At 40.8% G+C, this 24,375-nt stretch overlaps 1 protein-coding gene across 7 annotated transcripts in view; it reads right to left on the bottom strand.

Annotated features, from left to right (window-relative positions):
* The window catches only part of TIAM1 (TIAM Rac1 associated GEF 1), a 270,454-nt gene that overhangs the window by 159,741 nt on the left and 86,338 nt on the right, over window positions 1-24,375 (bottom strand). The window contains exon 1 of one of the 7 annotated variants that reach the window (XM_019476352.2): window positions 4,970-5,157. The exons of the other annotated variants lie outside the window; for them this stretch is intronic. The gene's annotated coding sequence lies outside the window, so the exon portion shown is untranslated. Of the gene's footprint in view, window positions 1-4,969; window positions 5,158-24,375 lie in introns of those variants that run through there. 7 annotated transcript variants of the gene reach the window in all.

Below are 24,375 nucleotides of genomic sequence, written 5' to 3' on the forward strand. Positions count from 1 at the left end.
ACAAAAACACTCTATAGATACAGAAGTTGACATACTGACTCAGACTCAGGGCCCTGGCAGACGATACACTTAAGACGCAATTAGCCTGTTGATTGATCTTAAATAGTAACCTGGCCACACATTCAAGACAACTAACGGTGCAATAAAATATGAAGCCAGCCACAAAAATAGTCCATGAAATGTAATAATTTCACGGCTGGTTTCCATAGCCCCTTAAATTGAATATGTGGCAGACTCTCTACTGCACACCCTGATGCTGTCTGCGTGGCGTGGCATGGCTTGGTTGACAGCTTCATACCAGAGTGTCCAAGGGTTCCTATGTGGTCCCAGGGCTGATACAGACAATAAGCTGATTGGTCATTTCAGCCCTGGGATCCCTCCCAAGTCTGCATCCAGCTCCTGGGGCTGAAACCAACAGTAAGCTGACTGTTGGCCTGGCTAGAGGCTGGGACAGAGGGGAGGAACCCAGCAGGCTTCCCCCACCAGGGACTTGAACTCTATGCCAGCTCTGACCAGGCTGCCTGGCACAGGGGAGCAGAGGCTCCCAGCAGGGACTTTAAACCCCATGACAGCTCTGGCCGAGATGCTTGGCATGGAAGAACCCACGCACTGGCCGGCAGTAATGGTGCTACTAGAATCTGATCTCCAATTCCATGCACACGTGCCACAGTAGGAGATGTAATTTTGGGGATCAGATCCCACTGCATCATTAAACAATCTTGTGCTAGGGGCCTCAATGACAATACTTCCACACATGGGCTTCTACACAGGTAAGCGAATTCTGTTTAAACATTTCCATCTGGAACAGCTTCTACACTAGCTGGCCATTACTCACATGTTAGATGCAAGTAATCCATACCCCAGGTAGATTTAGAGGCACATACTGCTCTATTTTCACAGCTTGGCTTCTGACTCTACCTCTCCTGTCAGCAATAGTTTTGCTTTCCTAAAATTTCCCAGGCTACTACTACCAATACAGCTCTCCCAGTGGAGCTATGATAAGAGCATGAATGTGTACAAGACAACTTAATCATCAACTCACACAAACTCATTCTTACTAGGTTTAGGCAGCACAGCAGTTAGAATATCGATCATTTCCTGGACAGTAGGCACCCAGGTTACACTCCCACATCATTATCAGCAATGGCAGGAATCCCTGAGAGGAAGGGCAAGGTGGTATAGACATGCCTCAACCATACTGGCAGCACAAACGGTGTTAAAAATGTTAACAGAGGACTGTGGGTAAGGATTCAACAAAACTAGAGCCTTCAAAGGCTAATGATAGCATGATAATTCATCATCCCTGGATGAGCAAAAAAAAAAAAAAAAACCACAAAATGCAGACACATCACACAACTGCAGAATGCACATGGTGTTGTAACACAGGTTAGAGCTTGGATTGCAACTTGCTTTTCAAAACCTTTTGATTTTAAAGCTCCTTCAGTACGTTATCCATAATTTTCAGGTTAAAACACAAGAGAGAATTCCAGGGGCTAACAGTTTCTCTAATTCACACACACACACACACACACACACACACACACACACACACACACACACACACACACACACACACACACACACACACACACACACAGAGTAAAATCTTATTGAAAGCATTTCCAAAAGTTCCTAAAAACAGTTACATAAAATGTATAAAGATGACATCAGTTTGATACTAGGTTTTCTACAAGTCTTTCAAGCCACCTACAATATACATTTTCACTACATTTGCAAGGAATCCTTTATGGAAGTTTTGTACACAAAAATAAAACAACTTCCTCCTGGAAGGAAAAATACAGTTCTGTTATATATTATGAATACTCCCTCTTCCTAAAGTCTTTTGACACCATCCCACAGAGAAACAAAACAAGCAGCAGAGAACAAGCCTGCTGAGCAAGACGAGAAAGATTTTCATGTTTGTTTATGATTCAATTAGGATTTAGTCAAAGCTAGGTATTTACAAGAAAGAGAGGAACCACATTTTGGCTCTAGAAACCTCCAAGTTTTATGTGAGATTTCCTATGTAATGTGATTAAAACAAGCATTTATGCGTTAACTGTAAGTTTTCCTTTCCCCTCTGTTTTTGAACTCTCTGCAGCACAGCTATGTTCAACCCATTTTCAGGGCTCTGTATTTTGATCTTAACAATCTCATGCTAGGATATTAATATAAATAATGGATTCCTCTCATCTACCAATGAATTACTGTTCCATAAAACTTACTGAAACATGCCACACAGTATTATTTTGTTATACTGCAAGACTGAGGGAGGCATTTCAACAGTGACAAAATGATTAAGAGTCGCACCTCTTGTTGTGAAAGGTTTTCCTGCTTCACTTGTCTGCAATTAAAATTAACTTTTAAACTTTTACTCATTTTGTCAAAAAATGAAATGATTGTAGAACTGGTATTTCATTCTGAGTGCCTGGTCTACCTGGGACCTCTTTTCTTGCACCATTAATTCTCAGATGATAGCAAAGGACCAACATGGACTAACAAACCAGAGCCACAATTAAAGGGCACCAAGAAATGGACCTCTTGCTGCTACGTGCAAAGCTCTCTCAACAAATGGGGATATGCAATGCCTCTGAGAAGGAAGACTGATTGGCCTAGGCCTGCCATCCTAAAAGCCAACGGCAAAACTCCCACTGATCTCAGCGCTGCATGATCAAGTCCTATCTGCCTGACCCTACCTCACTGAAGCTGACGAGGACTTTGTTGTTGGATTTCAATGGGCAAAGGGTTACGCCAACAAATTCATGAAGAGCCCATCTTTTATCAAGGGCGATTGCAGATTTTGAGAATGAAAGTTGGAAAAACACTGGTCTGCCAGCTTAAAAAAAAAAAACCCAAAAAAACCCAAAAAACCTCCACCACCAACAAAAACATATGTGCAGGCTTTGAAGAATACATTTAGTCATTTTGACTAAGCAAGCCATGCTTTTGCTCTGGATTTCTTAGCTTGATTTACCATGATTAGCATAGCAATTTTCTGCACATTTTCATACAGTACTGATCCATTTGAACTCAAAATGGACTGAATAAAAGCCAGCCCACGCCCCCACAGTTCAAAAATGCTAATCAAGTCTAAAAGTTTAAAATCAATCCCGGAATATGAAAATAATGTCAACTAAATTAATAGCTACCTTGACAATGAGCTTCTGGCATATTCAATGAAATGCCAAAAATGACACTTTTCAAACATTTAGAGTAATTTAATTCCAACAGAAAATGTATGCTTTATGCTTTCTCCATTCTAGGAAAATTGCCCATTAATGGCAAACTGCATCAGCAACAATGAACCTGAACCAATTCCGAACCCAGTTTATCTTCAAGATTGCCCATGCCTATCAGCAGTTTAGAAACACTGATTAATGCTTCTCATCATTGTGGTGCTGGTCTGGACTGGCTCTGGTCTGAAGTGGACCTATAAGGCTTTTCCATGGTGATTCAGTTGTTTCCACTGCTGACCACTCACTGTCAGCAACAGGTTACTTCTTAATGCAAACAAAAGTTTTGAGAGAGTCTTTGATACGAGGGGCAATTAGCTGTGTTAGTCTAAAGTTAAGCAGAAGACAAAATAACATAGTACCTTATAGACTAACTCATTCAGAGAAGCATGAGCTTTCCATCAAATGCAGAAGTAGGCTACAGTCTACAAAACCTCGTGCATATCTGAATGAGTTAGCGCAGCAGTGCTCAATCCCTGTCCCACAGGTGAAATCTAGCCTGCAGGGCTCTATTATCCAGCCTGTGGGGCCCCCCACAGGTCTAGAAATGTGGCAGCAGGCATTTCTGAGACTTCTAAAACCATGTTAATTAACTCTGCCACTGTTCCCTCACTGCCAAATTTCCAGAACCATGGGGAGTCCTGTAGGCCAGATGACACAGGCCTGCATGCTAGATCTTGCTGTCTGTAGGGTCATTTTGTGGCTGGAATCAACTGGTGTGCTGCAGCACACCCACAGACTAACCCTACCATACTGAGTACAGCCTGCGCTCTGACTCCACTCACAGGATCCAGCCCACAGACTGGCCCCCATGTTACTCCTCCAGAACATGGGGCACGAAGGTTGAGCACCACTGTCTATAATGTGTCACACTCCCCTGCTTTCTGACTTATCTTTGATATACTTGCTAATTACTATTTTTAACCATTTGCTATTACTCAGATGCCCAGGATTCTGGACTCATGCTTTTGCCCTCCAAAAACTAAAACAAAGCAATTTAAGTTGGTGGTACCTGAAATATGAAATAACTCAGTAAGCAACCAGAGAAATGCCGCCCCCCCCCCCCCCCCGCCAAAAAAAGCTTCTCAACATGGAAAAGCTTTAAGCCTTTACTCTGCAAAGTTATAAAAGTTTATGCAAATAAGACCACATTTTTCCCTTATTTAAAAGTATTGTGGCATTGCCCTTCAAATGTTCAGGCTTTTACTATGTTGCAGAAATATCTAACAGGGTTTCATTCAAGTTGAAGCCTTTCACAAACCTCATTTTAAACAATTAAAGAGCATGGCAACCTATAATTACTGAAAATAAAGCCAGGCAGCTGGGAAAAGGATGCATCTTTAATAAGTAACATGATACTACATTTTCTCTCTTAGGGAATTTAGCTATTAAATGCCTAGGATTTAGTAAATCAATTTGGTTTTTAAGCGTCTTTAACAAAAGACATGCTTTTGCTGCTACTGCCTTGGAGGGCGGACACAAATCGTTTGAAAATGAAAAGGAAGCACTTAAAAGTTTTATCATATCTATTGCAAAACCTCCTGCATCTATGTCAGTAGAAAGACGGAGGTCTTAAGGAAGGTATTATATTGTTTCCAGTGCACATGACATTTTAGAGAACAATGCAACAACTTGCAAACACAGTTTTAAGTCTGAAGGCTACTGTTGTCAGTTCTATCTGCCTGCAGAAAAATTAAAGCAAGAACTAAATCTACCCTTTAAAAAGAGTAACTTACCTTTCACTAATAGCATTTTCTCCTGTTGTCTTTCACAAGCTTTACCAGCCAGTAACAGAAATGAGGAAGTGTCAGCCGTTTCATTCTACTTCTGGCTCAAGGAGTGGGTGTAACTTGTTAAGTTTCATGCTAAGATGAGATGGGTCATTTGGGTGTGCTGGAAGGTTTGCTTTCTTAACAACCCCCCCACCACCACTTTTCTTCAATGCTCCTTTTGGTAATCTTCACACAAACAAGAACTCTGGCTGGTGGGAACAGCTGTTGTTCAAGGTCTCAAGCCCCTGGCTTCTCAGATCTAAATTACTGACACCTCTCCAGGGTGCCTCAGATTCACAAGTTTGAACAATGTGAGAGTACCCAGTAATTAAAATATTGAATCTACTGTTACCTATAACAGACTTCCACCGTGACTTATTGGCATCTAAAGTGGCAGTTTGACTATATCGTCATATTATTTCTATTTCACTGTATATTGAGAGAGTTTGATAATGGATCAGATGCATCCATGGTGTCAAGCCACTTGCTGTTTCATTAAGGGCAATTTGACTCTCTCTCCACCTATATATTGCTAAATTTATTTTTAAAATTTCTGACCTACTCTGCATATCTTACAAATGCTGATAGAGAATGAAAATTGACAAGTAAATAGTCCTTTTCATCCTGAAAGATGAGGAAGTAATACACAGTAAGACCCAGATTCTGCAAATATATATGTACAGCAATAATTACAAGCCTATTCCTAAGTGTAAAGTTGTCTATGTATATAAGTGCTTGAAGGATCAGGACCTTAAATTGATTTAATATGTCATAGTTGAGGATTTTTCCACACATCACTAACATGCAGCCATTTCTGGGGGAAATGGAACTAACATGTAAAACTATAAAGCAACATTACACAATTGTTACATTCTGCCTTCATACCGCTTATCCATCTGAAACATTAGGGAAGTCAAATAAGCAAAGTGTAATTAAAAAAAAAAAAAACTAAAAAAAAACCTGGATGCAATGTCCTCTAAAATCTGATTTTTTTTTTTTTTTTAACTATTACTGTTGCTAAGAAATGTAAAAACAAAAACCTAGAGCAGCTGCTGTTTATCCACCAGCCTGCAGTGTTTTGATTCTACATCCATCCATATAGGAGAGCAAAAATTAGGGAACAAACTGTAATCCCAGAACCAAAACAGATATCAGGGCTAATATTATGACAGACCAAGAAGTACAGAATTAGTTAATGGATTAATATTTATGCTTTTTTACACTATTGTGTGCCATTTAATCCGTCTTCCATATAGATGTTTTATACTTTGATTTGAATCGGGCACAATAACATCTTGGATGCCTTTTGTACACAAATATGTGGATCAAATTTTTCAATACTGCATATGCACAATGCAGTATATAAAGTGTGCACCTGTCCTTTTTAAATAAAAAATGGACATAAAAATTAGGTCATCACAGATATACATGGCCAGTTTTCAGACCATAAATGCTTGGGCATGCCTGTGATGTGCACATGCATGTAACCTTAAGCTATGATATTTTAAATACCAGATTCTTCTTCAATTGTGTCTTGCCACTTTGAGATGTTACCTGCCACCCTTCCTGGTTAGGTACTGAATTCTCCCAGGAAGAACGGGTCAATAAATCACAGCCAAATACTTCACATCCACTTATAGGAAAACGGAATCAAACAGCAAACCTAAATCCCAATATTAAGCTTAACTGCGAGACAGAAAATGAGCACGGCTGACAGAAAATTAATGGATCAGTTTGAAGAGACAAACTAGGGAAAGACAGGGAGGCAGGGGCTGGCTGGATTGACTGACTCCTGTAAAATTTTTAAATTACTGTAACTAACACACACAGAGCAAATGAGCAGGTTTAGCAAGTTGAGAGTGATTCAGATAAAAGAGACTGTATCTACCTGTCCTCAGACTCACTAGAGCACAGCAACCACTCACAGCCTCCTAGAACTAGGGGAGGCATAAGTATCTGCTTATGCTAGTAGCCCCGAATGCACCAGCACACCCAATGCTCAGATTTCATATACTCTTTAGCATCTTATTCATTAGTGTCAAAGTGGTTTCACCAAATTGAGGCAAATAATATTTTACACATACCTAAAGCAATTACATATTCAAAGGAAAGACCTTTTTACTGACTAGGAGGGCTTGAAAGTGATTGTTTAACCTTTTTCTTAAGTGGTTTTCAAAGTTAAAAGGATTAAACAAGACACACCTTTTGGCTTCAAGCACTCCATTAATTTGCATTCTGTCACACCAGCTTGTGACACCTTAGCCTACTGGCTTGCCAGTAGGCAAAATAATTAAATCTTGGCTTTCCCAGGATTTCTACAAAAACACTAACAATCTGCTTCCCCAGTAAGAGGCTCTTCCAGCACACCCAAAGGGAGCTTCAGAAGACAAAAAACAATATAAGTCATATGTCAAATTGACCTTTAGTTAATTTTAAATTAGAGAAAAGAAAAAGAAGAAAAAGAAAAAGCAGTGATTTAACCTTTCAGCAGTAGTTTACAGTATTAGAGCAAAAGAAGCAAATAATAAAAAAAAAAAAGTCAGGTTTTTGTTCTGGGGAGGCTTGGAAGAATTACAGACTCCATCTTACAATCAAAGTATGTTTTATGATGACTTTTCAGGGCTTACTCTTATTTTTTATTCACAAAGTCTTTTTCCATGGTCCTATCTTACCCCCAAAGCTGCAGCTGCCCTTTTTCTTCCCTGAGACTGTATAGAGAAAGATGAAGATATGTCTTTAATTAAGTCTAGCCATAGTGGGTGATTCATAGGGTTGACAAGTGAACTTCTGAGCATGTTCCAGAGAATAAGTGACACATACCAGCTGAGGAGTGCTCTCAGGATCTGACTGACAACACCCTTGCAGAAAGCCCTCCCAGGCAAAACTGTGGCTTGTCAGCTCATGTTCACATGTTTTTAGAGAACAGGTATTTCCAGGCTCTGTATTATACTGTACTGTCATTCAGCTCAGTTGATGCACTTGGATACAAACCTTGATGATGGTTTGTTAGAAGACACATGAGCAAACATATAAAACTTTTACTATATTTTCTGCTCCGTGGGTGCTGAGATTCAGGTCAGATACACCATGTTTTACAATTTGGGGTATGTTCCTTTGTATAGCAGCGAATTTTCCTGGTGTTTGGAGAAAAGAGGATACTGTACTTGAAGTACTGGGCTGGGACTGAGACAATCTGCGTTCAGTTCCCAATTCTGCCATAGGCTTTATATGGGGCTTTGGATACATCACCAATGGCCAGGATTTTCAAAAACAGCCCAGCACCTGGAGGCTCATATTGAGGAGATTTAGAAACTGCTTGCAGTTAAAGCTCCGTTGAACATCTGACCCTTCCTCTCACTGTGGTTTAGTATACCCTGTGTAAAACGTGCGCAATAATATAAAGTGCCGTGTCCATTTCAATTTCTTTGGCTTGGAAATGTTTCTTGTGATAGATTTGTCCAACACATGCCACAATGGGACTCCAGCCTCAAGGTGCTGCTATAATGCAAATACCATATTTACTTGATTCCCCCATTCATCATCTGCCTTGGCTTCTCCCCCCTGCCTGCCCCTGATTTCTTCACCTCCCACTCCTCACCCTGCTTTCCCGGCTACTCCCACCTCCGATTCCCTCCCACCTGCCCCTTTACTTCTTCTTTTCCCATTGCCTGCCTCCGTGGTACAGTTTTCCTGCTACAGCAGTCAGGGGACAAATTTAAGATGACTCCCCTCCAATAGTTACATTCTAGACACGGAAATTTATAACAAATATATAATTTTCCATGTCTAGAATCTAATTTTGAAGGGGGAATGGGTCACCTTAAATCAAGTAAATATGGTAATTCAAGATAGCAAAACACTTCTGTTTTTATATGGTTTATAAAAGACTCCTGTTAACAAACAGTTGAAGTACGCCTTAGGCTTCAGGTTGGGACAATAGCAGCATTTACAGCATAACACACTTACACAGTGTATTTATACAGAGCTTTCCATATTCAAAACACTGTACAGATGTTATCCCTATAAATTTACGATATTGTTATACAAGGAATACCTAACGTATAAAGCAATCACAACAGGAAAACAACTAGCTCTCATAGTCCCTGTTCTATATTTTTCTTTGTCAGTTGGGATTTATGACCTCCCAAATGACAGTTGATGGCAGATACTTTTTCTTCTAACACAAAACCTTTGCAACACAAGATACATGGTCTCAGCTAATCCCTATGACTTTGCTCACTTGCTTTTTCCCTGTCACACTGGCTTTGGCATCTGTTCATTAACAGCTGATACAGCTGGAAAAAAACACTTAAGTTGTTTGGAGGAGCATTACAGTTTGACCAAGAGACATGTGGAGTATTAGGTCTGGTCCATCTTTCCACCACTCTCATGTAATACACATCAAGAAACGAATGAAGAGAGAGTCTCATTTTGCTTTTGGGTTATTGTGAGGAAAATACCTTTTATAGAATGGATCTTCTTGAGATTTCTTTCATTTATCATCAACAGCAGCAGTCAGCCACCCTGAGAGCAAGTAATATGCTCTTCTAAACACCCAGATAGAATGATGGCTTCTAACAAGCGGCTATGACTGCAGAGAGCTGCAAGGGAGAAGAGTTCTCTCAATGCATGGTTAGGTCCATGACAGACTGAGGAAGCCTCTGCAGATTATTTCCTCTGAAGAAAGGGCTTCCACTCAGATACATGCCAAAAATTAAATACTGGGAAGATACACTTATCACCCCTAATTAATGTCATTGGCTTGTCACACCCTAAAACACCTGCTAATTAACACACGATGTAGCTTATTGTTAAAATGATTTCACTTCAGAAAAAAGTATGGTTGGGAGTAACTCTTAGTATGACTCATTTTGGATCAAGTTTTCTCCTGCATGCATAAAGAGTGCACTAAACCTGCTTGCCAAATGCTGATTAGACCATACCTTTACAACTACCATTATGGAGCATTTTAAATGACATCTGCTATTCAACAACAAAAAGAACTAAGCTTCCGCTTAACAAAATGTTACTACCAAATTAGCTTTAACAAACCCCCTGCATCCTCCTCTCCTCCCTATAAAATTAAATAACTCCACAGTCCAAGTTACAAAACAAAGCTAAAGTGGTCAATATTTTGGGTTAAGTTAAGAACATGTTATTTTCTAAGTTCGTAAACAGATGGGTTTGAAGAAGCATCCCATTGGTAGTAAGCAGAGGAGGGGTGAATGCAGTGATCCATGTAATCACAATCATAAAAATCTTCCCTAAAGATATTTTATAATAGTGTTCAAGGAAGGGAGTGAGGACTGACCACAAAACCGTTTTCTAATCTATTATGCCCAAACGTATGAGTGATTACCTGCTTATGTTTATCTCCTAGCTGGGCATATTTTAGGACACAATCCAGTACCACCGCAGTCACTGAGACCCTTTGCCATTAACGGGTGGAGAATGCAGCCCAGAATGAGCTTTTGATACAGTTCGTGTACTATTCAGTGAGGTGAAGATCATTAAAGCAATCTAGGGCCATAGCTAGGATTTCCTTAAGTCCACACTTACTGTATCTCACTACACCCTGATCAAATTTGCTGTTTGCATGAGAAAACCTGGTTTTTACTCCGCGTCCTAAATCCGGAGAATCAAAACCAAATTTGCCTTTCTGGCACCCCATTGTGAAAAGCATAGATGCTTCAAGCTAGACTGTGCACTGCCTTCACATATTTACATATTTGCAACTTACTCACCCTGGATACCCACAGTAACACCTGTGCAATCCCACTTCTCCGTAACAGAACAACTAAACTGTGACTAAGGGAATCTCTGAAGGCAAAATGGATGGCCCATAGGTAGATCAGGGAAGCATTCAGCCAGCAGCAGTTTTTGCTCAGCAACTATCTAAGAAAATGAAAGAATAATGTAGGTTGCAGGTTTAGAAGTATATTTATTTTTTTAAAAGAATAGAAATACCATACTAGTCCTGACTTGCAAGCTGCATGCATTTGATTGAGAAGCTATTGAGAAGGTATTACTGGAACTCCCTGCTCCCACCTTTACAGTCACTTCCCAGAGATGCTGCATTATTTCACCTTTGGCCTCTGCCCAAAAAAGGAAATAAGCTCTCTCAAACTCTCGGGGTTGTAGAACAACATTAAAACCTATATCAGACCATGTATATCAGTATTCCCTTATAGGAGAATGGCTATTTCAGACTGATGTGTCTACTGGGGATTAGAAAGCAATCTGTAAAAGGCAGGTATTGTACAATCACAAACAGTTCCCTTTTAGCCCTTATAAAAAACTAAGCTGAGTCAAAACATACCTCAGCTCAGTGATAAATTGATGCCTGTTGTTCAAATCTGTACTGCAAAAGATAGCTGAAAGGTACCTGATGAGGTTGGAGGACCAGTGGCTAGCAACCAGCCATCATACTTGCCTACTTAATTGAAATATTCCTACAAAATAAACAAGACAAACCTGTACATGAACTAACAGTGAGTTAAGTAAAATTAATAAGACCTGTGTTTTACTTAGCCACTTGTCTCCTACAGTTCACAAACTTACACTGTAATTGTGAAGTGTAGAAAAACTAAGGCTCTAGTCCTGAAAGTCCAGTCCAAGGAAAAAAACAAAACTTTGCATGCAAAACTTTCCAACCAGGATGTAAGGTTAAATCACATACAGAGCTATTCGCAGGTCCGAGACCCACACCAAAGACTCCTTCTAGACAGCTAGATATAAGAAAACATCCATGGGAGCTATTTGGCATCAGCATTCTTCCGTGTTTCTCATACAGAATGTTTGAGTTTCTGGGCCCTGGCAAAAATTGGATAAGGAGCACCTCTCTCTTGCCATCTGGACAAAAATATACTTCCTTTAAGTCACATGGTATTTAATAGATGCGTTTGAGGAAGTGCATATGTCTGCAGTAAACTATCTTGCACAAGAGGTACAGATTGACTTGCCCATAACTGACCACAAATAATTTCTGCAGCTCACTCAGTTCTGGTCATTTGTAGGTTTTGCAATGGAGCAAACTCCCATACAAAACACGCGAGACGGAGGGAGTTTGAGTTTCCAACTGAGACTCACTAAAAAGCATTTAATTCAAGAACTTTTAGTCAAGCACCTCTGCCGATTCCTTAGAAACAGACAGTCAAATAATTGCTGTCATTCCCATGCCACATTCCAGGCTGTTCTTATTTCCAACCTCTGCCAACAGATTTAATTTTCCTGTCAGAGCAAACATTTCAAAATGACTTTGACAAGCTGTGCATTGGTGATGACAGTGTCAGATGATAGGTATGGCAGGTTTACATTAACTACCAAGCTTTTTTGAATAGTAAAAATAAGAATTATAGCCTTTAGATCCCACGGTATTAATCTTTGAACAGATTCAGATCCTACAACTAAGAGCCAGACAAAACCAATGGCATCTTAGATGCAATGGTCGCTGAGGCCAATTTATTTTCGAGAGAAAAATATGTATTGGCCACATGAAATTTCACAGCAACTTGCCAAACTAAAGATAAGCTACTATAAACCAGCATGAAGTAACAGCATGCTGTGGGAGCTAAAAACAAACACATGAGGGAAGAAAAACTTTAAAACGAGAGACAGCGTTTTTACAGAGCACAAATCAGAGTCCACTGAATTGAATGGTGGACACCCTTTGATTGACTTCAAGAGGTTTTGAATCAAGACTTTACTGAAAATATCCAAACATAATGGTTCATCAATATTTAACTTAATCTTTAATTTATTTTGATTTATGTGAATTCCTCAATTCCACTGTGCTTTGAAGCATGAAAACCAGCATAATGTACCTAAGAGTTCATAAACTTTATTAAATATGGATTCTTTAGGAGCTGGGACCAGAACATAAAAGGCCTTTCATGTACCCGGATTTTTAAAATGGTTCCACTCCACTGAAATACTGGTTTCAGTGGAGTTTCTTCTGCTTTACATAAGTAAGAAGGGAAAAAAATATATATATGTCAGGCCCACGGTCATTTTGCATACCCACAAATCAGTGGCCTTGACAGTTTCTAAAAAAGCAGTCCTTAGAGGCTTTAAACTGTCTAATACAAGTTATGTTATTTGAACCAAATGAACAGCCAAGGGGGACTCCAGAGACTATTACTTAAACAACACTGAAAAGTCCCATTAACAGAAGAACAAATGGTTCCATTATAACCACAGGAGCAGGTTCTATCATATGGTTGAACTTGGGGGGGGGGGGGGGGGGGGACTGGGTTGGTTACTAAAAGAGAGTTTTAAAGTCAACATCGTAATTTTAACTGAACATGAGAAAAAACGAACAAGAAAAAGGCAGTGAGAGAGCAAGGGCACAAGCACAAGAGAAAGTGAGAGATATTATTTATGGACTAAATCCTGTTTACTTAATTCCAATGAGTTGTGCCACTTAATTCACAATCAGGAATAATTCAAGCAGAACTGCCCTTGAATTAATCCAGTCTTTACAACGGAAAGAAAATGAAGGATCAAAAGAGATGTAAGAAAAAGATTACTAACCAGATCTTACAATAACTCTTAAAATGTAGGTAGCGCTATTCATCTTCAACAGGCTTAACAAATAAACTTTAACCATTTCTGTGAGGGAGGCATCACCCCGAGTTTATAGATGACGAAATGAAGGTTAAGTGGCCAGATATAGTCAGTATCAGAGGCACATTTAAAATGTTGTTTCCATTTCCTAACCCTGTGCTAAGGCCAACAGACTGTCATCCCCCATCACTGAATAGCTCAACTATATATTGGTCAGTGAATTGTAGTATGAAAACAAAACAAACAAACAAACAAAACCCAACAAGTGAAGACTGCCTAAACACCGCCATCTTCTAAACTGCTAGCAACATGAATGCCTCGGATTCTAGATACCTACTTATTATACAACGAGACATGTACATGCACAAAGATGTATGTGCACCATTCACCATGCAATAGATCTCAATCTTTTCCATATTTTGAGTTGATGTTACAGCAGAAAAATTTCCCATCTACCCACAAAAAAAATGGATCAGAGTTATGACCTCCAGGTTGAAATCCAACACACTGAGGAACAAAGATGGCTTGGTTGGTGTAATTTGGTTTGGATTTCTTTGCAAAATAAAATCAATATTGACATCATGGTGCCTTAAATTACACACCAGATGCTGCTTTGCACATTAGCACATTGAACACAGAATCACTACTCATCATGTGTGTGGGTTTGTATTTAAAGACAATAAAATTCAATAGGGGCATGAAAGGGGGAGGTGGCAGGGAGAGAAGGTATGCATGCAGGTGCATGCTCACGCACAATTCAGAGACAGTCCCAGTGCCTCGGCGAGCATTACTGTTCCCATACACTTTGGGACTGATTCGCCATTAGTTTGCATCTCGACTAGCCATTTACACTGGAGCAAAGTAAGTGTATAAAACTGCTATTCCAATTTGGCAGCATTTTACAACCACCTGGCACTGCAGAAAATGACAGTACAATGTACAAAACAACATAGAATAAAGTCCTCCGGGCCTAAATCTGATGTTATTACAGTGTAATTCCCCTAACTCCAATAGAGTTAATCCCAATTTACAATGGTGTGGAAACAGGATCAGTCCTCTCCCTTTGAAGACTACCACACTACTACACCATGGGGACTGTGCTGATGTAAAACCTGTATAAAAGTTGATGCAAGGCCCAGAATTTCTGTTCTGGTTGCCAACACAGTCACTGCAGGATTTTGTATTTAACTTACTTCAGTTTATAATCATAAAGGGTTGTAAAACGCTAAGTGTTATGAAGTGTTTAAGTACATTAAAAACAAAATGTCTGTTCTGTGTTTAGTTAGTCTTCCTCCACACAGCCTCCTTTAGACAGAAACAACCACATAACCTAATTGGTAACTACAGGCTCTCAAGTATGAAAGTCTATGCAGGGGAGGAGGCAGAACCTGGGCAGATGATAGGAGTGGCAAGTAAATTAATGGCAGGGCTATAAAGAGAATAAACACCATCCCAATTCATTCCTCCTACCTCTACGCTCAAAACAGATTACAATTCATCAGTATTACAGCTTTCCCGTGGAGCCCCCCAACTTTGTCCCAGAATACCCAGAGGCCAGGGCGAGAGCCATAAAGGGAGCTAGCGCAGAAGCCAAGGGCCTCCTGACTCTACCACAGCAATCTAAGTAAACTGGGGAGGAGGGTTTAAGTTCATTCCCACCATGGAGCAAGTTCTACCACCTCCTCCTTGACAGGATGATAACAGAAGAACTTGGATTCCTTCCTCACAGTTTAACCACAAGAGAGAAGATCTAGCCTAAAATGCAACTAAAAAATTGTAATTATAAACCTGTGCTGATTTTAATAATAGGGGTAGCATAAACCACTACATTATTCTTATTGTATTCACAATTATGCACTGCAATCAGTGTTTCAGGGTTATAAATATTTAAGATTGAAATAGACTTTTGTTTTCCTTCTACAGTTTAGATTCATAACACTGTAGCTTTGCCAGAGATCCAGCTTCTCACTGGGGCTGGGGGGGAATCTTTGTTTAAGTATAATTTTGGCTTAACTGCAAATTTTTCACCAATGCAAATGGGATTATAACCTCCTTTCTTCCACCCCCATCTCTGTTTCTCCTCCATGTGATTTATTGCACTGGGAGCTTGACAAAAATGCCACCACCCTTCCCCCTTTTTGTCCCTCCTACATCCTCCCTCAAAGGGTGGCTGCAATTATTATATCCGAAAGTTAAGTCACTTCTTAAACAGCACTTTGTCAAATGGCAGAAGTGAGTGACACAATGGGCTGGTTGGGTAAGAAACCAAGGAGGCAAAGACCTATATAGATTTGTAAAATTTTACTTTCATGTCTCTATGATTCTCAAGAGTGTGATAAAACTTAATCCATTAACATTCACAAAGCACTTTGAGTTCCTCCTATAGTACTGAAGAAGTGCTAGTTGTTATTAGTATTAACATATTGTCTACCATATGCTAATTACGAAAGGCAACAGACCTCTGTGTGTTCTACAGTTGTTGTTTTTTTTAAATAAAGATGACGATGTTGATTTACATATACCTAGGGCACTATGAGTGCTCATTTCTAGAGCATCTCATTTCAAGCTACAATCCCTTTCATCTTTTGTTAAATCTTCACAACCTGAGGGTAAACAAACTCTCCTCAAAGCTGACTTAAAAAAGAAACCTAGATCCAACTCCAAATGTACTCTATAAAGACAATACATAGGAAACATGTTCTAGGTCGTGTTTACTTCCTTTGGACCCAGTCTTACTAACCCGGTTCATGTACAGTATTCCAAAACACATTAAAGTGACCAGGGGGACTTTCCACAGACTTCAATGGGCCTTGGGGCATGCCTACTGTGTTTTATACCAAAAAACAGCTCCAATGACTTTAGCAGGACAACTCATTGTTATCAATACACTACAGCAAGGGCGGGCAATTATTTTGGGCAGAGGGCCAACTGAGTTTTCGCAAGCCATCGAGGGCCGCATGACAGGTAGCCAGAGGCAGATATAATATTAATTTTCTAAATTTTTTAGGGGCCCCACAGGCCAGATAGAGCATGTTTCCTTACAGCTTCAGCTGTAGGTTGAACAACTCCTAGGACACCAGGGGTAGGATCCAGCTCAACTGCAAAACAACCCACTGATTTCTGCTGAAACAAGGTAAGGTCCCAAATTTACAAGAACCCCCAAAGCAGGAAGCAAACAGCCTGGGTCCTGTATAACAGATTATCTTTAAATATTAACTTATGGAAGTGAACATGAGCTAGGCATTTCACAGGAAATGAAGAGATAGTCAGTCCTTAATCAAAAAATATTTCAACTTAAATTCTAATGTGCTAAAATGAGTCAAAAAGGGAAAGGATTACAACTTTGGGGGGAGGGGGGAGAAAGTTATTTTTGATATGAACAGGTAAAACTAATTAGCCAAGTCCTCAGTTGGTATAAATGAACTTCATTCCATTGAGATAAATAAGGTTGCTTTACCCCAGCTGAGGATTTGGCCTTTTCATAAAAAATAAAACAAACATGTCAGAAACAAACAGAAAGACCTAAAACAGTGACTCTTCATTACTGTGAACAGGGGAGGGGAGAGGAGAAAAATAATTTTCAGGAGCAATTTAAATAACCATAACAAGAGCTGGGAGGGCATTTCGTACAGAAGAGATGTGCTCAGATCTGATAGTATTTAAAATCTGATTACCATCAGTGCATTTTACTCAGAAAAAGTACCTAGGATCCAGGAAGCTGACACCTGGAATCAAATCATTTTAAATCTCTTCTTCTCTGTTGCGAGCACAGAAATTGAAAAGCAAGACTGCAAAACACACTGCTTGAATGCTGACTTTCTTTCACAGCATGTACTGAACAATTAAAAGAGAGACCACAGGAGTAAACATCTGGAGCGGTCTGTTATAACCCTTCTATAAAACTCAATTTCAAGGTTTTTCTTTTACATCTGGGGTCCATTTGAAAAGAATACACAGTCCCAACATTTGTAGTCGCTACCATTTAGCAGAGGGTCATATCACCTCCCACAAAGCGCAAGCGGATGGCAAAGCCATGGCTCATTATAAACACGAATCGATTACAGTCCTGATCCTGCAAAACAAGATCATGAGTACTTTGAACTCAATAGGATTACTCAAATTATATACAAATAATGTGCATGTGTGCGCGCAAAAGTTACCAGGGCATATTTGCAAAAATCAAAATGTAACACTGGATCAAAAGGCAAGTATCAGGACATTGTTGCAGCGTGGTCTCCATTTTATACTGGCATAGACCCTCTCATTTACAGGCTAGAAGACTCATAATTTCCTCTCTATCTTCTCTTGTGTTATTTCCTATACAGTTTAATCATGTATACAAACTCAAAGGCAGAAACTCAACCTCTTATACTGGTAACTAACCTCAAACATCATAATTGTGTTACAGTTGCTGACAACTCGCTGCCCAACACACACACACACACACACACACACACGCTGTTGCCTATTCCTTTTCGTTCTGCTTGTTTTCACATGTTTGCATTTTACTTAAATACCAAGTTTGATTTGTGATGAAACATAAAATTGGAAGCTCTACTGCAAAGCTGTAATTGTTCCAATTTTAGAAGGGTGTGGGAGATATCAGTACAGATGCTGCTATGTCTAAGTTTGTATAACTGAAGTCATTCCTCCCCCCTCATCAGAATGTGCCTAAAATCCAGACAGTGGGATAACAGCAAGTTATGAAGGGTGGGGGGTATGTTTTAAGTTGACAGTAAACAGTGCACCCTTGTAAAGGCAGGGAGAGCACAAAAGTATGCTGTGAATAATCAGAGTTTGATTTAATCAACAGAATTACTTACACTGAAATGGCAATCTGATGCTGTAAGCTTAGGTATGATAAGAATGCAGTACCAAATGACTTGAAAAAATTACTTCTAGACCACAAGCCAATTTCTGCCATCAGACTTGCACCCTGTAGGTAAGAAACCCATGGGAATTTAAATGAGCAAGTTCCTTACTCCAGTTCAAAGTGAAAAAGGCACCCAAGAAAAACCAAGATGGAGAGGCAGCACATGATGCTGCTTATGCAAGAGATGATCAGGTGCTGAGCTTGGGCCAGCAAAGGGTTTGATCCTGTTCACATGAACTTCAGCAGTATTAGGTCCAGAATAATCTCAGCCATTTGGGAGCTCTTAAAATATTCAAGTAGGAGCAAAATCGAATTTCAAACACTAAAAAAGTGAATTGAGATGGGAGGGAATATCCTGACTGACTTTTACACACTTTTTACTTGCTTTTACACTTATTACATACAGTGCAATAAGTTTCCTTACCATTAAGATAAAAGTGGGCAGAGCAGATGACTAAAAGAACAGTTCAAGCATTTTCTGAATTTGAATTATGTCCACATTTGTTTAACCAAAACACTAGCAAATTTTGAGAAATTGCTTAACGCATACAAAATACAACTGGGTAGTTACAGGGGTATAGGTTGTAGCCATGTTGGTCTAAGGACATAGGCAGAGAAGGTTCTTTTGGTAAATCCAATATCTTTTATTAGACCAACTCAAATAGTTGGAAAAATTCTTCTTTGCAAGCTTTCACGTACAAACTTCCTTCATCAGGATGAGGAAGCTACAAAGCTTGACACACTCTCTTTAAAAGGCAACATGAGAGATGAGCAACCACAAAGCAAGAGGTACGGAACAAGAAGGGAGTTCTAGCTAGCATGCCTTGCTTCAGCATGAAGAGCGAAGGTAAATCACCAAGATCTCCAAAAGACCACAGAATAAAAGACAGCTGGGCAAAAAGTTTGAAATTTTGGAAAGAGCAAAAAAACTATTAATAATAATAATAATAATATTATTATTATTATTAACAACAACAACATTCATAAAAACCTGTTCTTGTTTCTTGATCAGCTATAAATAAAGCCTAAAATACTGTCCCAAGGCTTGGGAGGCATTTGGTTTCCTGGCATTCCCAGCCTGTGTGTTTAAGGTTGATTTAGTTGACCGGTAGGCAGAGATAATCAGATATCTCTACAAAGGAACAGGGTGAGTAGAAATTAATTCTCTCAATATTGAACAATGGAGAAACATTCCAGCTGATCTAAGGGAAAACACAGAGCTGAGCAGCCACAAAGAAGCAAGGGGCTAGAAGTCCTTGTGGGAATTTGCTTCATAGACCAGCCAACTATGTTCACTTCTACTACCTCCTGGCAGGCAAGGAACATCTGTCTATTCTTCCTCAGCAAAGTAAGCTTAGGCCTGGAGTTAAGCACACGTTCAATTCCCACAGACTTCAATTACAGCATAAGCAAGTGCTTGCTGTGCTAAATAGGGATGGACTGAAGAATATGCTTACGCTTAAAAAAAATGAAATACTGCAGAGGGATTTCCCTCCCTTTGTGCCATGCAACTGAAGTCTCTAAAAAATTATAAGGGGATCCTACAAAGGAAATTCGGTAGTTGTACTACCCATAAATCTTTAAATTCACTGAAAACAAGAAAAGGCACTATTCAAGCCAACAAGCTACAGCATTTTCAAACCATTCAAAACCCTTAACAAATTTTCTCTCTGGGAACATCTACACTGGTACCACCAAAACACTTTAGTCCTGCCTACCCATACCTACTTCTTGTGCTCCAAGTCTGAAACCAAGATGATATGGACACTCCATGGACACCTCTGGCTGTTGCTACTTTCAGATATACTAGAGAGAGAACTGGAGTGCTTCTGTTCCGCGTTTGTATTAAACAGACAATGTTCCAAGTCTGGGGCAGGCAATTAATTAGGCTGGAGGGCCACTTAAGTTTTGGTGAGCTGTAAAGGGCTGGAAGTGCCCCACCATCTTGGGACCAGAAGTCCCATCTCCTAACCCCTGAGCTTTACCATCAGAAGTTCCTCCCCTTGCCCATGGAAGTACTGCTTTTGGGAAGGGAGTTTGCCATCTTGGACCCAGGAAAAAAACAAAAACAAAATTATATATTACTAAAAATCAAACATCCACAATAACGTATTTTAATTTTCTTTCAAAAAAATATTTTCATCCTGATTTGGGTGTGTTTGCATTGTGTATATAGAGGTAATATAATATAATAACTCAAAATGAAGTCTTATACTGCAGGGGTTGTCGACAGGTGTGTGGGGGGTATGGGCGGGTAGGTATGTGTGAATGTGTGCGAGTGGGTGGGTATGGGGATGTATGGGCACATGTGGGTGGGGATGGGGGTTGTAGGGGGCTGTGAGGTATGTGGAAGGGAAGTTTGGCTGGGGTGTGTGTGTGGGTGCATCTGTGGTGGGGTGTTTGCATGAGCAGGGCTTCCCCCCAGAGGCACGTGGGTGTGTGTGGGGGGTGTGAAGGAGGATGTGCATGGGTGCAGTTTTTGTGGGGTATGTGATTGTGTATGGGGGAGTGTGCGATTGTCAAGTCACAGCCCCAGCCCACCCCACTCCTTCTCTACACTGACTGGCCGTGGCACATCCTGCTGTCCCCAGTGCACAGTGGAACTAGCTGGGGCAGCTCCTTCCGGATGCCACCGCCGCTGGCCCCAGCTCTGCAGTACTGGTGAGGACCTGCACACAAAGCCCCGGCACACCCTGTGCCTGTTCCAGACTCGCCCATCCAGGCTCAGCAGCAGTGGCGGTGCTGGTCAGAAACTGTTGCTTGGCATGGGGAAAACCAGTCCCTCCCCCCTCACCGGGCAGTTTTTGTTGCAGTCACCCAGAGCCCATGCTGTGCCAGGCTGCTCCATGTCACCACCACCTTTGGGCTGCTCAGCACAGCAGCAGTGACAGCGCAGAGCATCCACAGGGCAACTCGGAGCAGCACAGGCTCCAGGCAGCTGCACCAAGAACTGCCCAGCAGTGGCGAGGGGAAGGGGCCACTTTCCCCCCACTCCAAGCAGCAGTTTCTGCCTGGCACCATCGCTGCTGCTGAGCCTGGACAAGTGAGTCCAGAGCAGGTGTGGGATGCGCTGGGTCGGGGCTACACATGCAGGTCCCTGCAGCAACTGGAAAGAGCCGCTGCTGCTTGGGCTGCCTACAAAGGCACCCCAGCCCCGCTACATGCCCAGGGGGCAGCAGGACACACCACAGTCAGGTAGCATCTGAGCCACGGGGGACCAAGGGACCTGCTGCAGGCCAGACAAAGCTCCTCCGTAGGCCACATTTGGCCCGTGGGCCTTATTTTGTCCACCCCTGTTCTAAGTCAATAAGATGGAAAAATATCTGCAAAACACTTGAGTGAATTAGAAGCTAAATCCTCACTTTCAACAACAAAAACAGGGATTGATTTTGAGGCTGCAGCTCCTACTTGTTTCATGTCCAAGAACATCCCAGCATTAGACCATTAGTCAGAACTGGGCTGTTTTTTAAGAAGTCAGATAGGTTAATCCTACTTAGGGGAACATCTCCCATTTTTCATTACTTTTATTCTTTAAACAGCCCCATATATATGTATTCCCAAAGCACCTATTGTTAATCTAAGTGTCTGCTTTATTCTGGGTTGCAAGGTCATCATTTGGACTGCTGCCATGTGTAGAAATGTATATGTTCTGTACGACAAACTTTTCATTATCTTAGTAAAGTACATTTAGCTCTGTGGAATGTCTTTGAAAATATCATACAATTTTCATAAATTCATAGATGTTAGGGACTGGAAGGGACCTTACAAAATCATCAGGTTCAGCTCCTTTGCATTTGGGCAGGAAAGACTTGGCATCAAGGTGGGCATCAAGATGCTTTTTGAAGATCACCAGGGCAGATGACTGTACCACCTCTGGGGGGAGCCTGCTTCAGACCCTCAGCACTTGACTTGTAAAGAAGTTTTCCTTATGTCCCATCTGAAGTGATCTTCAATCAGTTTGTGCCCATTGTTTCTTGTCTTCCCCTGGGGTGCCTTGGTGAACAGATGCTCCCCCAGGCCCTGATGATGCCTCTAATATACTTAAGGGCTGCTACCAAATACCCTCTAAGTCTTCTCTTCTCCAGGCTGAACAGTCCCAAGTCTTTCAGCCTCTCCTCGTATGACCTGTTCTCTAGGTCCCTAATCATGCGCATGACCCTCCTTTGGACTCTCTTGAGCTTCTCCACATCCATCCTGAAGTGCGGCACCCAGAACTGGATGCAGTACTCCAGCTACAGTCTCACCAAGGCCTAGTAGAGCGGGAGAATGGCATCCTTAGTCTTGCTCAAGATGCATCGGTAGAGGTATGCCAGTGTTTGATTTGCTCTGCTAGCTACAGCATCACATTGGTGGTTCACGTTCACTCTGTGGTCTATCATGACACCCAGGTCTCTTCCAGTTGTGGTGCTGGTAAGTGTAGCACTGCTGAGCTTATAAGTGTGATGCAGATTATTTCTCCCCAGGTAGAGAACTTTACATTTCTCTGTATTAAAATGTCATCAGGTTGAGATCCACTACCTTGCAAGCCTGCCCAGGTCAGCCTGTATTGCCAGCCTGTCCTTGAGCGTGACCATGCTCTCCCACAATTTGGTGTCGTCTATGAACTTTGCCAGTTTGCTTTCAATACCCAACTCCAAATCACTGATGAACATGTTGAAAAGCACTGGTCCAAGTACTGAGCCCTGAGGGACGCCACTGGTCACCTTCTGCCATGTTGACTCAGTTCCATTTATCAATACTCTCCGAGTCCTACCTCAGAGCCAGTTACCTAGCCACCACATTGGGAAAATGTGGTCTCAACTACTTTACAATTTTACCATGAGGACATCATGGGAGACTAAGTCGAAGACCTTTTTGAAGTCCAAGTATATGATATCAACCTCATTTGCAAGTTTTCTGTTAATATCTTGACTGTGTACTTTGGTATTTTATTTCGGGATATCTATTAGGTAATACACCAAAACCTTCCCTTCACAGATCTCATCATCTTTGTCTATACCACTGAATTTTTTATTCAACTAGTTTTTAGGGTCGGTTTTGTTTTTTTAAATGCCACATTGCAAAATCACCTGCTTTGCTATATACTTGGTACAAAATTAATTAAACAGATTAGACTTGTCAATCTGACAATACCTAGGGAAAGATACTGCCCCCCATAATAAGACCAGAAAGCAACAATAACATTACATAAATATCACAGGTCAGATTCCACTCTCCTTTATACATGCTAGGCCCTGTTGAGTTACTCGTGATTCACAACCATGTAAACAAGGATCGAATCAAGTCCCTTTTTCCTTCCCACTAAGTAGGCTGCCTGTAACCTTGTCTTTTGCATGAGCCACAGATTCTACCTAGCTCTTTGAAAGGTCAAAAATGAGAAGCAGTAAAACAAACATACATGTTAAATAGGCCAGCTGGCAGCAATTTAAAGTGACCACATGGAGGAAGCATGAAGAAGGAGAGGCAGGATAGGGAGCTTTAAAACAGAGTGGGTTGTTACATGGACTGCAAGTTACCAGTTCATAAGGTCTTCAGGGAATTCTCTTTAAAAACAAACAAACAAAAAAACCCCACAAAAAACAAACAAGCAAACAAACCACACAACGCCCCACCACCACCACCACTTTGAATCTTTGCTCTACAGGCTGAATGTTATCATGTTTCTATAACATCTGTTGATATATTTTCCTTGAATAAAAGGTGCATCTGCTCATTTAGTCATATGTAGTGACACTGTATAACAAGGAAGTCTTAATACATGGTTGTTTGCTTGTTTAAAAAAAAATAACAAAAAAACCCTCATTCCTCTTCTGCAGTTTGGAAATGTGTACTACAGCTCAAATTATAGCAGCTAATAAGTAAACGAGAACAAAATACGGCAGGGAAGGGGGGGAATAGAGGGGAAACGTACAACAAAACATTAGGGGAGTGA

Source organism: Alligator mississippiensis, chromosome 1 (genome assembly GCF_030867095.1).
Source record: "Alligator mississippiensis isolate rAllMis1 chromosome 1, rAllMis1, whole genome shotgun sequence".
Lineage (NCBI taxonomy): Eukaryota > Metazoa > Chordata > Crocodylia > Alligatoridae > Alligator > Alligator mississippiensis.